An 11,383-nucleotide genomic window follows, 5' to 3' on the forward strand; every position below is an offset into this window, starting at 1 on the left:
CTCTCTCTCTCTCTCTGTTAAAAATTTATTTAATGGATTATGTGAAGAAAATGCTTTTTCTTATGCCGTGGTTAAACTTTCCAGTTTGACTAGGAGAAGCAGTTATACAGGAAAAACTTCAAAAGTTCATTATCAGCAACTATCTGGAATGTGTCAGTATGGCATAGAAGCCATCTGTTAGAGGGTCCCAAACCAATTTTAGTTAAAACTTGACCCATGGCATGAGAACCACTGTCCTAGCTCTTGGTGGCTTCTTATTGTGGTTTTTGATCTGCACAGGAGGGCCACCCATCACTCTTAGCTCTCTGGTAACAAGGAAGCAATCCTAAACAGGTCCACTCAGAAGTAAATCCCATGTTATTTGATGAGGCTTACCCCTAGGAAGGAGATTTAGGATTACAGCCTCAGTACCAAAGCAGACCTAATATTAATTTAAGAGTTGTTAAAACAATCAGGCTATAGATCCAGCTGTCTCACTGGTTGTTTAGCAATGCTAAATGTGTAAATGTCTTGCCTAAGTATGAGTTTGTACATATTAACAGTTGGTAGCAGTCAATGCATTCCTAAACAACTATTGTAAAAGAGAAAATGGGCAAAGACTGTCACAAACATCACAGAGGAAACTGAAAACTTTACAGAAGTGATGTGGTTGCCTTTCACATATATTTGCCCCTGAACTGCAACAACGTGAGTTGAAATGACAACTGGGGAGATTTAGATTCATTGAAGGCCACAATGTGTAGTTTCTATACTTTCCTCTAATTTACTAATTTACTCAAAAGAAGTTCCATAGGAAGATTGATTGTTGTTGTACTCCCTATTACAGCTGTTGTTCCCTTGAACGTTTGCGAATGTACATCAATATCCTGTGTGGCTTTTTTTTTTGGTCACTGGAGATTAAGATTGAAGTTTACTGTATGTGAAAACATCTTAAATAAGTATGAGTTTGTGCATATTTCTATCTCCTGCTGTGTCAGTGGCAAATAAAAAGTAATACTGAAAACCAGAAGTTATTTGACAATACCATCATACAACAGACATCCACCACTTTCCCCTATTATATGCTTGTAAAATATACGAAACATGCACTCAAATATGCAAGGGAAACTGAACTCAGTAACACTGTAAGCTAGTGTGAAGTGTCTGGAATACTGCAGTGAAAAAATCAAGAGAATATCTTGTTGAGAACACGAGAAACTGCAATTTAAAACACTTGTGAAAGTAGCTGGCAACTGCAGAGTTCAGGGATTGTTATGACTGGATGCGGTGACGTCACAGCCTGGTTGTACGGCCTTCAATCTACAGGGGGCAGTGGCCCAGCCCAGGGCCAGTAGGCACCACGCGACTGGGCTGCTGGCCTGCCAAATACAGGGGGCAGTGGCCCGGCCCGGGCGTTTCCCACGCGCCTCCCTCCCTCCACGGGGGACTGATCTCTGTCATGTGGAGATCAGCTGTAATTCCTGGAGACTTACAGGCCCCACCTGGAGATTGGCAACCCGCCTTCCCTGCATCCTTGTGAATTTGGATCCAATTCTCTTGGAGGCCGTGGAAGTGCTGATGAAGATCCCGGGGAGGAGAGCCTCCCCCGACCCTGGGCATGGAACAGCGGTCTCTGTGGGGTGTGAGAGGGAGGGGGAGGTGTTTGTGAATTTCCTGCCTTGTACATTATTCCAACATTATGATTCTGTCATTCTGTGAGAGGGAAGGGCCCTTACAAAATAGCTTGGTTTGTAATATAGAAAAATGCTATTAAACCTGGTGTGACGCTGAACTGCAGGCTGTGGAAGGTCGGTAGTTCAGCAGTTCGAGACCCGAGTGTGCCACATGATGGAGTGAGCTCCCGTCTCTAGTTCCAGCTCCTGCCAACCTAGCAGTTCGAAAGCAAGAAACTGCAAGTAGATAAATAGGTACCACTTTGGTGGGAAGGTAACCGCGTTCTGTGCGCCTTGGTGTTTAGGCATGCCAGCTACATGACCACGGAAACGTCTTCGGACAGCGCTGGCTCTTCAGCTTTGAAACGGAGATGAGCACCGCAACCCTAGAGTTGTACTCGACTGGCTTTTGAGCAAGGGAACCTTTACCTTTACCTTTTTACATTATTCCAACATTATAATTCTATTATTCTGTGAGAGGGCAGGGCCCTTATAAAATAGCTTGGTTTGTAATATAGAAAAATGCTATTAAACCTGGTGTGACACTGAACTACAGGCTGTGAAAGGTCAGTAGTTCAGCAGTTGGAGACCCGAGTGTGCTGCATGACGGAGTGAGCTCCCGTCTCTAGTTTCAGCTCCTGCCAACCTAGCAGCTTGAAAGCAAGAAATTGTAAGTCGATAAATAGGTACCGCTTCGGTGGGAAGGTAACAGCGTTCCGTGCGCCTTGGTGTTTAGTCATGCCGGCCACATGACCACGGAAATGTCTTCGGACAGCGCTGGCTCTTCAGCTTTGAAACGGAGATGAGCACCGCAACCCTAGAGTCGGACCCGACTGGCTTTCGAGCAAGGGAACATTTACCTTTACCTTTTTACAAACCACAAGACGCCCTTTTGTTCTGATCCACCGGGGCAATTCTTGTGTGTCTCCTGAGCATATGAAGGTTTCTGATGTTCAGTGATGTATCTCCATTTTCTTTTATTTTCCATGTTATTGTCTGTGTCTTTCCTTCACCCCAGAGAGAAGCCTCTCTTCACAGATAAGTGACTAAAGGCATCTTTTCACAGCCAGAAGTGACCCAAGAGAAGGGGAAAGAGATGGAAGATCAGAACCCAGAAGGACGTGGAACTGGCAAGACAGCAACGAAAGGCCTCCATCCCACCCAAGCAGGGAGTGGTGCTGAATTCGGGGAAAGCCCAGTGCTAGATAGCAGTCATCAGCTCACTGCAATCTCAGACGTACATTCCCAGCGCTTCCGGCAGTTCCGCTACCATGAGGCCGGTGGGCCCCGAGAGGTCTGCAGCCGGCTCCATGGACTTTGCAGCCACTGGCTGGAGCCGGAGAGGCACACCAAGAAGCAGATGCTGGACCTGGTGATCCTGGAGCAGTTCCTGACCCTCCTGCCCCAGGAAATGCAGGGCTGGGTCAGAGGATGTGGGCCGGAGACCAGTTCCCAGGCGGTGGCCCTGGCCGAAGGCTTCCTCCTGAGTCAGGCAGAGGAGAAGAGGCAGGCAGAACAGGTGAGGGGATTCCCTCCAGGTATGTCCATGTGAAGACAGGCATTTTCTCCTGGAGGGAGATTGACAGACCATAGCAGAATGCATGGACGTTTCTCAGACGGCCCTCCAGGAGTGATCTCGGGATGCACCTGTGTGTCCCAGGATGCACCTGTGACCTTGGCGGACCAGATGGAAAAGTGGGTGGAGACAGAGGGCCAACAGAACTTCCCTGCAAGGGGAAGGCGGTCTCTTTTCTCCTCGGGATGTTGAGCTGAAAACGTCTCCGAGATCTAGTCTGCCAGCAGGCAGCCATGTTTTCTGTCAGGCCCTGCGGCCTTGCAGGTAATGAGACGTCTCTGGGAACACTGTAAGTGCTTAAGACAAATTATGCCTACCCTGTTGTAACATCAGTTAGGGGGTGCGTTTAACGAACAGGGGCAGAAGGGATTTCTGTTGCGTCTGTTTGCTAATCCAGTGTTGTGGCCACTCAAAGAGGGAGCCGAGAGAGCAGGGTCTGCGGGTCAAGCAGGCCTGTTCCGTCACAGTCCAATTCAAGCAACGACAGCTGGCCTTATCCCAAAGGTTCCCTGCCAGATATCTGTCCAGGTGTGAATCATCCAAATGGGAGATTTCACGGCCTCCTTCAGTGGCCTACGAGAGACTTTCTGATCCCTCCAGGTAACTCAGCAGGTCTGCTGATGGAAGGGTGCAGAGTCCGGGAGTGGGGCAAGATCCATTCCTGGGTCTCTTTCCCATTCCATCTCTTACCCCTCCCCCTCACTGCTGTTTCAGATGTGGGCACCGTCTGTGAAGGAAGAAGCTGCGTTCCCTGAGACAGAAGGAGCTTCCTTGGACCAAGGGCCGAGGGCGCAGGCGGTGGAGCATGCCCCAGACGCCCTCTCCTGCAGTAAGGACTCATCACACCTGGATGCGATTCGGGCGCCCAATGAATTTGGTGGGTAGAGAGGTTAGGTCAAGATAAAGATTAAATACTTCTTTCACACAGCACAGAGTTCATTCGTGGCACTCAAGGCCCACTAACTGTGATGCCTCTAAAAGGAGATTAGACAGATTCATGGAGGGCAGTTCCTTTCCTTAATTTAAATGTTCACATCTCACCTTCCTTCCATAAGAGGAGCTCAAGGTGGCTCAAAAGAGAAAACGTAGATGAACCTCAGGGGACTCAAGGGAGCCTCCACCTTCTGGGGCAGCAGAGCTCTGAGAAAGCAGTTCCCAGGGGCTAACAACCATGGGGAAATTGAGCTTCTGTGCCTGTGCTTAAATGGCTTCTGGGAAGCTGCTGTGGGAACCAGGATGCTGGAGTAGGGGATGGGGTGGTAGGCTGTGGCCTGGCACCCCCCGTGATGTTGGGAGGGGCTTGGGACAGACATGGTGTCTTGTTGATGTTGCGTCTGGCTGAACACCCGGTCGTGAAGTTAGCATGCCAAGAGACACTCCGAAAATTCATTCCTGTTACCCTTGACCAATGCTCCCTTTAAGCTGTGGAGCCCTGTAGGCAAAAATTCTACTTTGGGAGCTACTGGCATTAAAGTTGTAAGTGAGTGAGTTGGCCACTGCATAAATTAGTTTGCTCTGGAGCCATCCTTCCTGAGCAAAGACTAAAATGTGTGAGCCGGAGGCTAAAAAACTGTGAGCTAGCTCACACTAACTCAGCTTAGAGGGAACACTGCCCTTGACTCTTCAGATGCACTCAAGTCACATCTGGGCCGAATGTGATGGTGACGTGTCACGGGACTTCATTTCCACCCCCCTATTTCCCTTCCCCCAGGCCAGACCCAGGTCTCACATAACTCTGGAATACGGTGGCAGCATTTATAATCCCTGAGTCTCATAGGTACCTGGCGCTTCTCTTCTGCCTCTCCCAGAATTCAGTAAAATGTGTTTTAAAACTTTGTTGAGTTTCCACAGGGCGAGGTTTCACAACCCTGGGAAGGGGGCGGGTGAAGCAGGGAACAAACAAGCAAGCAAACACCCTTCCTTCCTCCTTTGTCTCAGTAACAGGGAGTGAAGAGATGCTGTTGAGCGGTCATCTTTTCAGAGTTGTGGAAACAGCAGCTGCCCCTCCAGCCCAGGTAGGAGAGGTGAGTGGGGAACAGCCTGGGTCCCTCCTCCTTTCTCGGGGGGGCGAGCGGGTCTTCTGCAGTTTCTACAAGGTGTTCAGGTGAGAGATCCTCTGATTACTGTTCCCATTGCCCATCCCAAGCCTTACATCCTGTACTTTCCCAGACTACTCCCTCCCAGGGTGCGATCGCTTCCTGGCGTGATCTCTGACGAGGGAACCTGCTTTTTCTTTCAGTGCCCGGTTTCCTTTGAGGAGGTGTCCATCGATTTCACTGAGGCAGAATGGGCTCTGCTGGATCCGGGACAAAGAGCTCTGTACAGGGAGGTCATGCTGGAGAACTATGGGAATGTGGCCTTTCTGGGTAAGGTCTTTCACAGGTGCCAAAGGTGTGAATTGCTGCCAGTGTGATGAGGCGTGAAATAAAACATTGAATATCAATACGCTGTTTTGAAGCCTCTCCCGCTACTTGGGGAGGGGCTGTGACTCACTGGCAGGACATCTGCTTGGCATTCCAGAAGGTCCCAGGTTCAATCACCAGCACCTCCAGTGAAAAGGACCAGGTAGGAGGAGATGTGCAAGACCTCTGCCTGAGACCCTGGAGAGCCACTGCCGGACTGAGCAGAGAATACTGACTTTAATGGACCAAGGGACCAAGTCTAAGGCAGCTTCCTGTGTTCCTGTGTGTGTACTTGCCGAGGGGCAACTGAGGCCAGTGTTGTGGACATCACCCAAGCCAGAGAAGGTGTCTCCTGGCCTGAGGCAAAGGTGGGCACGAGATAAACTCAGAAAGACTTTGGAAGGGTCCAGATCCTCATTTCTCCATTGCCCACCTTTATAACACACCCTTCCCCCTGAATAGTTCTGTCAGAGCTGTTCTTGAAAACAGCTTTTTCAGCCCCACCCACACAGGCTCTAACCTGAGAGAACTGGGTTTGATTCCCCTCTCCTCAAGTTGCAGTTGCTGGATGACCTTGGGCAAGCCATAGTTCTGTCAGAGCTGTTCTTGAAAACAGCTTTTTCAGCCCCACCCACACAGGCTCTAACCTGAGAGAACTGGGTTTGATTCCCCTCTCCTCAAGTTGCAGTTGCTGGATGACCTTGGGCAAGCCATAGTTCTGTCAGAGCTGTTCTTGAAAACAGCTTTTTCAGCCCCACCTACCTCACAGGGTGTCTGTTGTGTGGAGGGGAAGGGAAAGGAGGGAACGGGAAAGCCACTCTGAGATTCCGAGTGAAGGCTGGGGTATAAATCCAATATTGTCGTCTTCTACTACTACTCTTTGTACCTAAGCAGCACCCAGTTCAGTGGGTTCACGAGGAGAGTGCACACAAGTAATGTTGACCACTTTTAAAATAAAAAATTATTATTAAGGATCTAAAAATAAGACATCCCTAAACAGCACAGTTTCTGCAGCTCAGGAACATATTAAGGATTTAAAAATAAGGCATCCATAAGCAGCATAGTTTCTGCAGCTCAGCAACAGGGGGAAAAAAGCTAACTGTTCTATCTAATACATGAAACGCTTAGTATTAGATGGCACCTCTTATGGCAGCATAGGTTTTCCAACTGTAGCCTAAGTTACTCTACATAAAACTTAACCTTAAATAATAGATATTGTGGGGAAAGGTGGAGGGGTGGTTAAGATTAACCAAGCTTAACAAGGCCAAAGGGCTGACAACCTTTGGACCTTACAAACCCTCCAAAGTGCTAACAGGATCTCTCTATTTCTTCCAGCGGACGGTGATCAGAGGAATGAGGAGGGTGAGGAACTTGACCAGCAAATGGCAGATGAAGTTAAAAATGAAGACCTAATAGAAACTGTCAGGAATCGAGGAAAACTTAAGGAAAAGAAAAGGGGCAGTATGGTTGAGAATAGAGATGGAAGAAAGTGTAACGTACATTTTCCAAAGCACAGAATAATGAGGGCAAGCAAATCCATTCATTGTGGAAAGTACTTAAGAAATAGATCACAGCTCCTTCTGCACCAAAGAATATACAGAGGGGAGAAATGTTTTGAATTCTCAGTGTGCGGACAGAGATTTACGAAGAGTGGCAATCTTCAAGTGCACTGGAGAACACACACAGGGGAGAAACCGTTTGAATGCTCAGAGTGTGGAAAGAGATTCAGTGACAGTGGCACTCTTCAACGACACCGAAGAACCCACACAGGGGAGAAACCTTTTGAATGCTCAGAATGTGGAAAGAGATTCACTCAGAGTACCCATCTTCAAAATCATTTGACAACCCACACAGGGGAGAAACCGTATGAATGCTTACAGTGTGGAAAGAGATTCAGGCGAAGTGGCGATCTTCAGATGCATCAAAGAACTCACACAGGGGAGAAACCTTTTGCATGCTCAGATTGTGGAAAGAGATTCAGTGAAAGGGGCAATCTTCAACGACACCGAAGAACCCACACTGGGGAGAAACCTTTTGTATGCTCAGAATGTGGAAAGAGATTCACTCAGAGTACCCATCTTCAAAATCATTTGGCAACCCACACAGGGGAGAAACTGTTTGAATGCTCACAGTGTGGCAAGAAATTCAGGCAGAATGGCGATCTTCAACTTCATCAAAGAACTCATACAGGGGAGAAACTATTTGAATGCTCAGAGTGTAGAAAGAGATTCACTCATAGTAACCAACTTAAACAGCACGAAAGAACCCACACAGGGGAGAAACCTTTTGAATGCTCAGAGTGTGGAAAGATATTCACTCAGAGTAACCAACTTAAACAGCACCAAAGAACCCACACAGGGGAGAAACCTTTTGAATGCTCAGAGTGTGGAAAGAGATTCAGTGAAAGGGGCACTCTTCAACGACACCGAAGAACCCACACAGGGGAGAAACCGTTTGAATGCTCAGAGTGTGGAAAGACATTCAGTGACAGTGGCACTCTTCAACGACACCAAAGAACTCACACAGGGGAGAAACCTTTTGAATGCTCAGAGTGTGGAAAGAGATTCAGACAGAATGGCAATCTTCAGCTTCATCAAAGAACTCATACAGGAGAGAAACCATTTGAATGCTCAGAGGGTGGAAAGAGATTCACTCAGAGTAACCAAATTAAACAGCACCAAAGAACCCACACAGGGGAGAAACCGTTTGAATGCGCAGAGTGTGGAAAGAGATTCACTCAGAGTAACCAAATTAAACAGCACCAAAGAACCCACACAGGGGAGAAACCTTTTGAATGCTCAGAATGTGGAAAGAGATTTACACAGAGTACCCATCTTCAAAATCATTTGGCAACCCACACAGGGGAGAAACCGTTTGAGTCAGAGTGTGGAAAGAGATTCAGCCAAAGTGACTATCTTCAACTGCATCTAAGAACTCACGCGCAGAGTGTAGAACAAAATTCAGGTTGAGTGGCCATCTTCAAAAACAACTGACAACACACACAGCGGAGAAACCTTTTAAATATTCAGAGTGTGGAAAGTGATTCAGTCAGAGTGACCATCTTCACAGCATCTTAGAAACCTATGAAGCATAGAAACCCTTATGAATGTTCAGTGTGTGGAAAGGCATTCAATGTGAGTTCCCATCTTCAACATGACCTATGAAGCCACATGGAAGAAACATTGTCAGTTCTCAGAGTGTGGAAAGAGGTTGAATAACCGTAGTAGAGAACCCACCCAGGAAGGACCTTTTGAATGCTCAGAGTGTGGGTTTTCACTCAGCATGGAAATCTTCTACAGCATCTATGAATCCACACAAGGAGAAGCCATGTAACTGCCATGAAAAAAAGACTTTCTCTTATTTCCTACCTAAAAGGCATCCACAGACCATATGAAGTACTGAAACTCTTGTAGAAAGCTTGAATCTACACAGAAAGCTTACCCTAACCAGGAAGAAATGTTAAAAATCATTGGACTGGTGAAGGAACTTTAGCCATGTTTGAAGCGTTCAAATAGATCTCACAGAGAAGATACCTAGGATGGACTCTGTCAGTTGAAGGAGATTCAAGACAGCTCATGTCTCCTTTTGCCTGGAGGAGTCCACACAAGAGAGGAACGTCATAAATTCTCTCTGTGTGGCAAGACCTTGATGCGCAGATCTGATTTTCATGTTCTTCAGAGAATTCGTACAAGGGTGAGACATTTCTGTAGCGGGTTCTACGGAGGGTCTTCTTCAGACATTCAGGTGTTGGAGGTTCAGAGAGGCTCAGAAAGTGGTTACTCACAGGAGGGCCTTTTTAGCAATTGTCCAGCTCTGTGAAACTCACTGCTTCAGGTTAATCGCCAATCTACCTCTTTCTGACATCTACAAAAGTGGCAAACAAAATTCCCTGTCCCAAATCCTGTGAGCAAATAGACAAGTTAAGGTTTACAGGTATCTCCAGCCCTTCTGCTACTGGCATGAACAGTTTGGTGTAGTGGTTAAGTGCGCGGACTCTAATCTGAGAGAACCAGATTTGATTCCCCCACTCCCCCACTTGCACCTGGCTGGATGACCTTGGGCAAACCATGGTTCTGATAAGAGCTGTTCTTGAAAAAGCCGTTTCTGTCAAGAGCTCACTCAGCCCCACCTACCTCACAGGGTGTCTGTTGTGGGGAGGGGAAGGGAAAGGAGTTTGTAAGCCGCTCTGAGACACCTTTGGGTAGTGAAGGGCGGGGTATAAATTCAATCTCTTCTCTTCTTCTTCAACATAGTGTGACCAGCCAGCATCCTTAATTCATGAAAAATTTTAGGTGACAAGCAGTTCTAGAGAGGCATTCCACAACCCTGATCTCTCCCCAGTCCAGCCTCCTGTGAGCTTTTTGGGGTGTTACCATGTTGAAGCCCAGATAGTTCTGACAATAAGATTTATTTGAGTCGAAAGGAAAAGCTCGTGTCCCCCAGCCCAAGAACTCAGTAAGTTCTAAGGGGTCAGACCCCCTCTGGCAGAATGTGCATACTATGACCTGCAGGCTCTTTTCTGCCCTGCACTCCTAGGGGTTCCCAACTCCCTGGAGGGGCTTTCCCTTCTCTCTAGGGTAATGCACCCCCCCACCTGATCACCACAGGGACCCCCAGCCTCTCTTCCAAATTCTGAGGCCTTGCCTCTGTGTCTTACGCTGCCCAGCGTCTGGCCACCCCAGGAACACATTAATGCCTTGAGCGCCCTTTACAGGATAGCTTCTTGCCAACGCCCCTGGAACTCCTTCTAAATCAGCATGTCCGAAATGGTGGACACCTGTGTGGTGGCCCATTATTGTCACAACTTAGTACAGCCTCCACATCGTACAGCCTTCACATTAGCCCGTTTAAATTTTTTCCCCTCAAACGTGCTCTTAGGTCAGTTTAACAGAATTCCCCTACATGAAATACGCAGGAACTCATGGGCACGCAATGAAATTGCTGAGCAGTCGGGTTAGAAGGGATAAAAGGACATCCTTCTTCACCCAAAGAGTTTTTAACACACAGAATTCACTGCCACAGGAGGTGGTGGCGGCTACAAGCATGGACGGCTTCAAGAGGGAATTAGATAAGCATATGGAACAGAGGTCCATTGTGGCTCTTAGCCACAAGGTATAGAGAGGAACTCTCGGTCTGGGGCAAGGGATGCTCTGTATTCTTGGTGCTTGGGGGGGCAAAAGTGGGAGGGCTTCTAGTGTCCTGGCCCTACTGCTGGACTTCCTGATGGCAACTTGTATTTTTGGCCAGTGTGTGACAGAGTGTTGGACTAGATGGGCCAGTGGGCTGATCCAACGTTGGCTTCTCTTATGTTTTTATGAAATCCTTTAAAATCTGTGGATTCTATATATCATATTATTTTCAACTGTCAGTTTCACTCAGTCTTACACAAAGAATTGTTGTCACCTTTATTTCCTCCTAATTCTAATAAAGGAAAAGCTATTCAGTATTTATTAAAGGATGTTAATTCTAATATTACAGCTATTGTGGCCACGTTTCTTGTCAAAGCGGCTAAAGTTGGATTTCTGTTCCTAAATGGAGTTATTCATATTGTTTACTATGTTTTTAAATAACTACGCTGTGCTATTGTATTTTTCTTTACCTTACGGTTATGCCATTAAAGGTATTTGAATTTGGTAGTTTACATGCATCTTTTTAGCGGAGCACCAGATTTGAGCTAAGAAAACAAAAGAAACTAGCAAAAATGCAAATCCTCTGTCCCATTCGCTATACATGCCCTATCAGCTGTTAAAATA

General features: G+C 47.1%; 1 pseudogene; it reads left to right on the forward strand.

Moving 5' to 3' along the window:
• LOC107109988 overlaps window positions 1–8,599 on the forward strand; it is an 18,809-nt pseudogene extending 10,210 nt beyond the window's left edge.
• The last annotated feature ends 2,784 nt before the right edge of the window (window positions 8,600–11,383 follow it).

This window comes from Gekko japonicus, unplaced genomic scaffold, assembly GCF_001447785.1.
Source record: "Gekko japonicus isolate JY-2015 unplaced genomic scaffold, Gekko_japonicus_V1.1 scaffold6418, whole genome shotgun sequence".
NCBI classification, from domain to species: Eukaryota; Metazoa; Chordata; class Lepidosauria; order Squamata; family Gekkonidae; genus Gekko; species Gekko japonicus.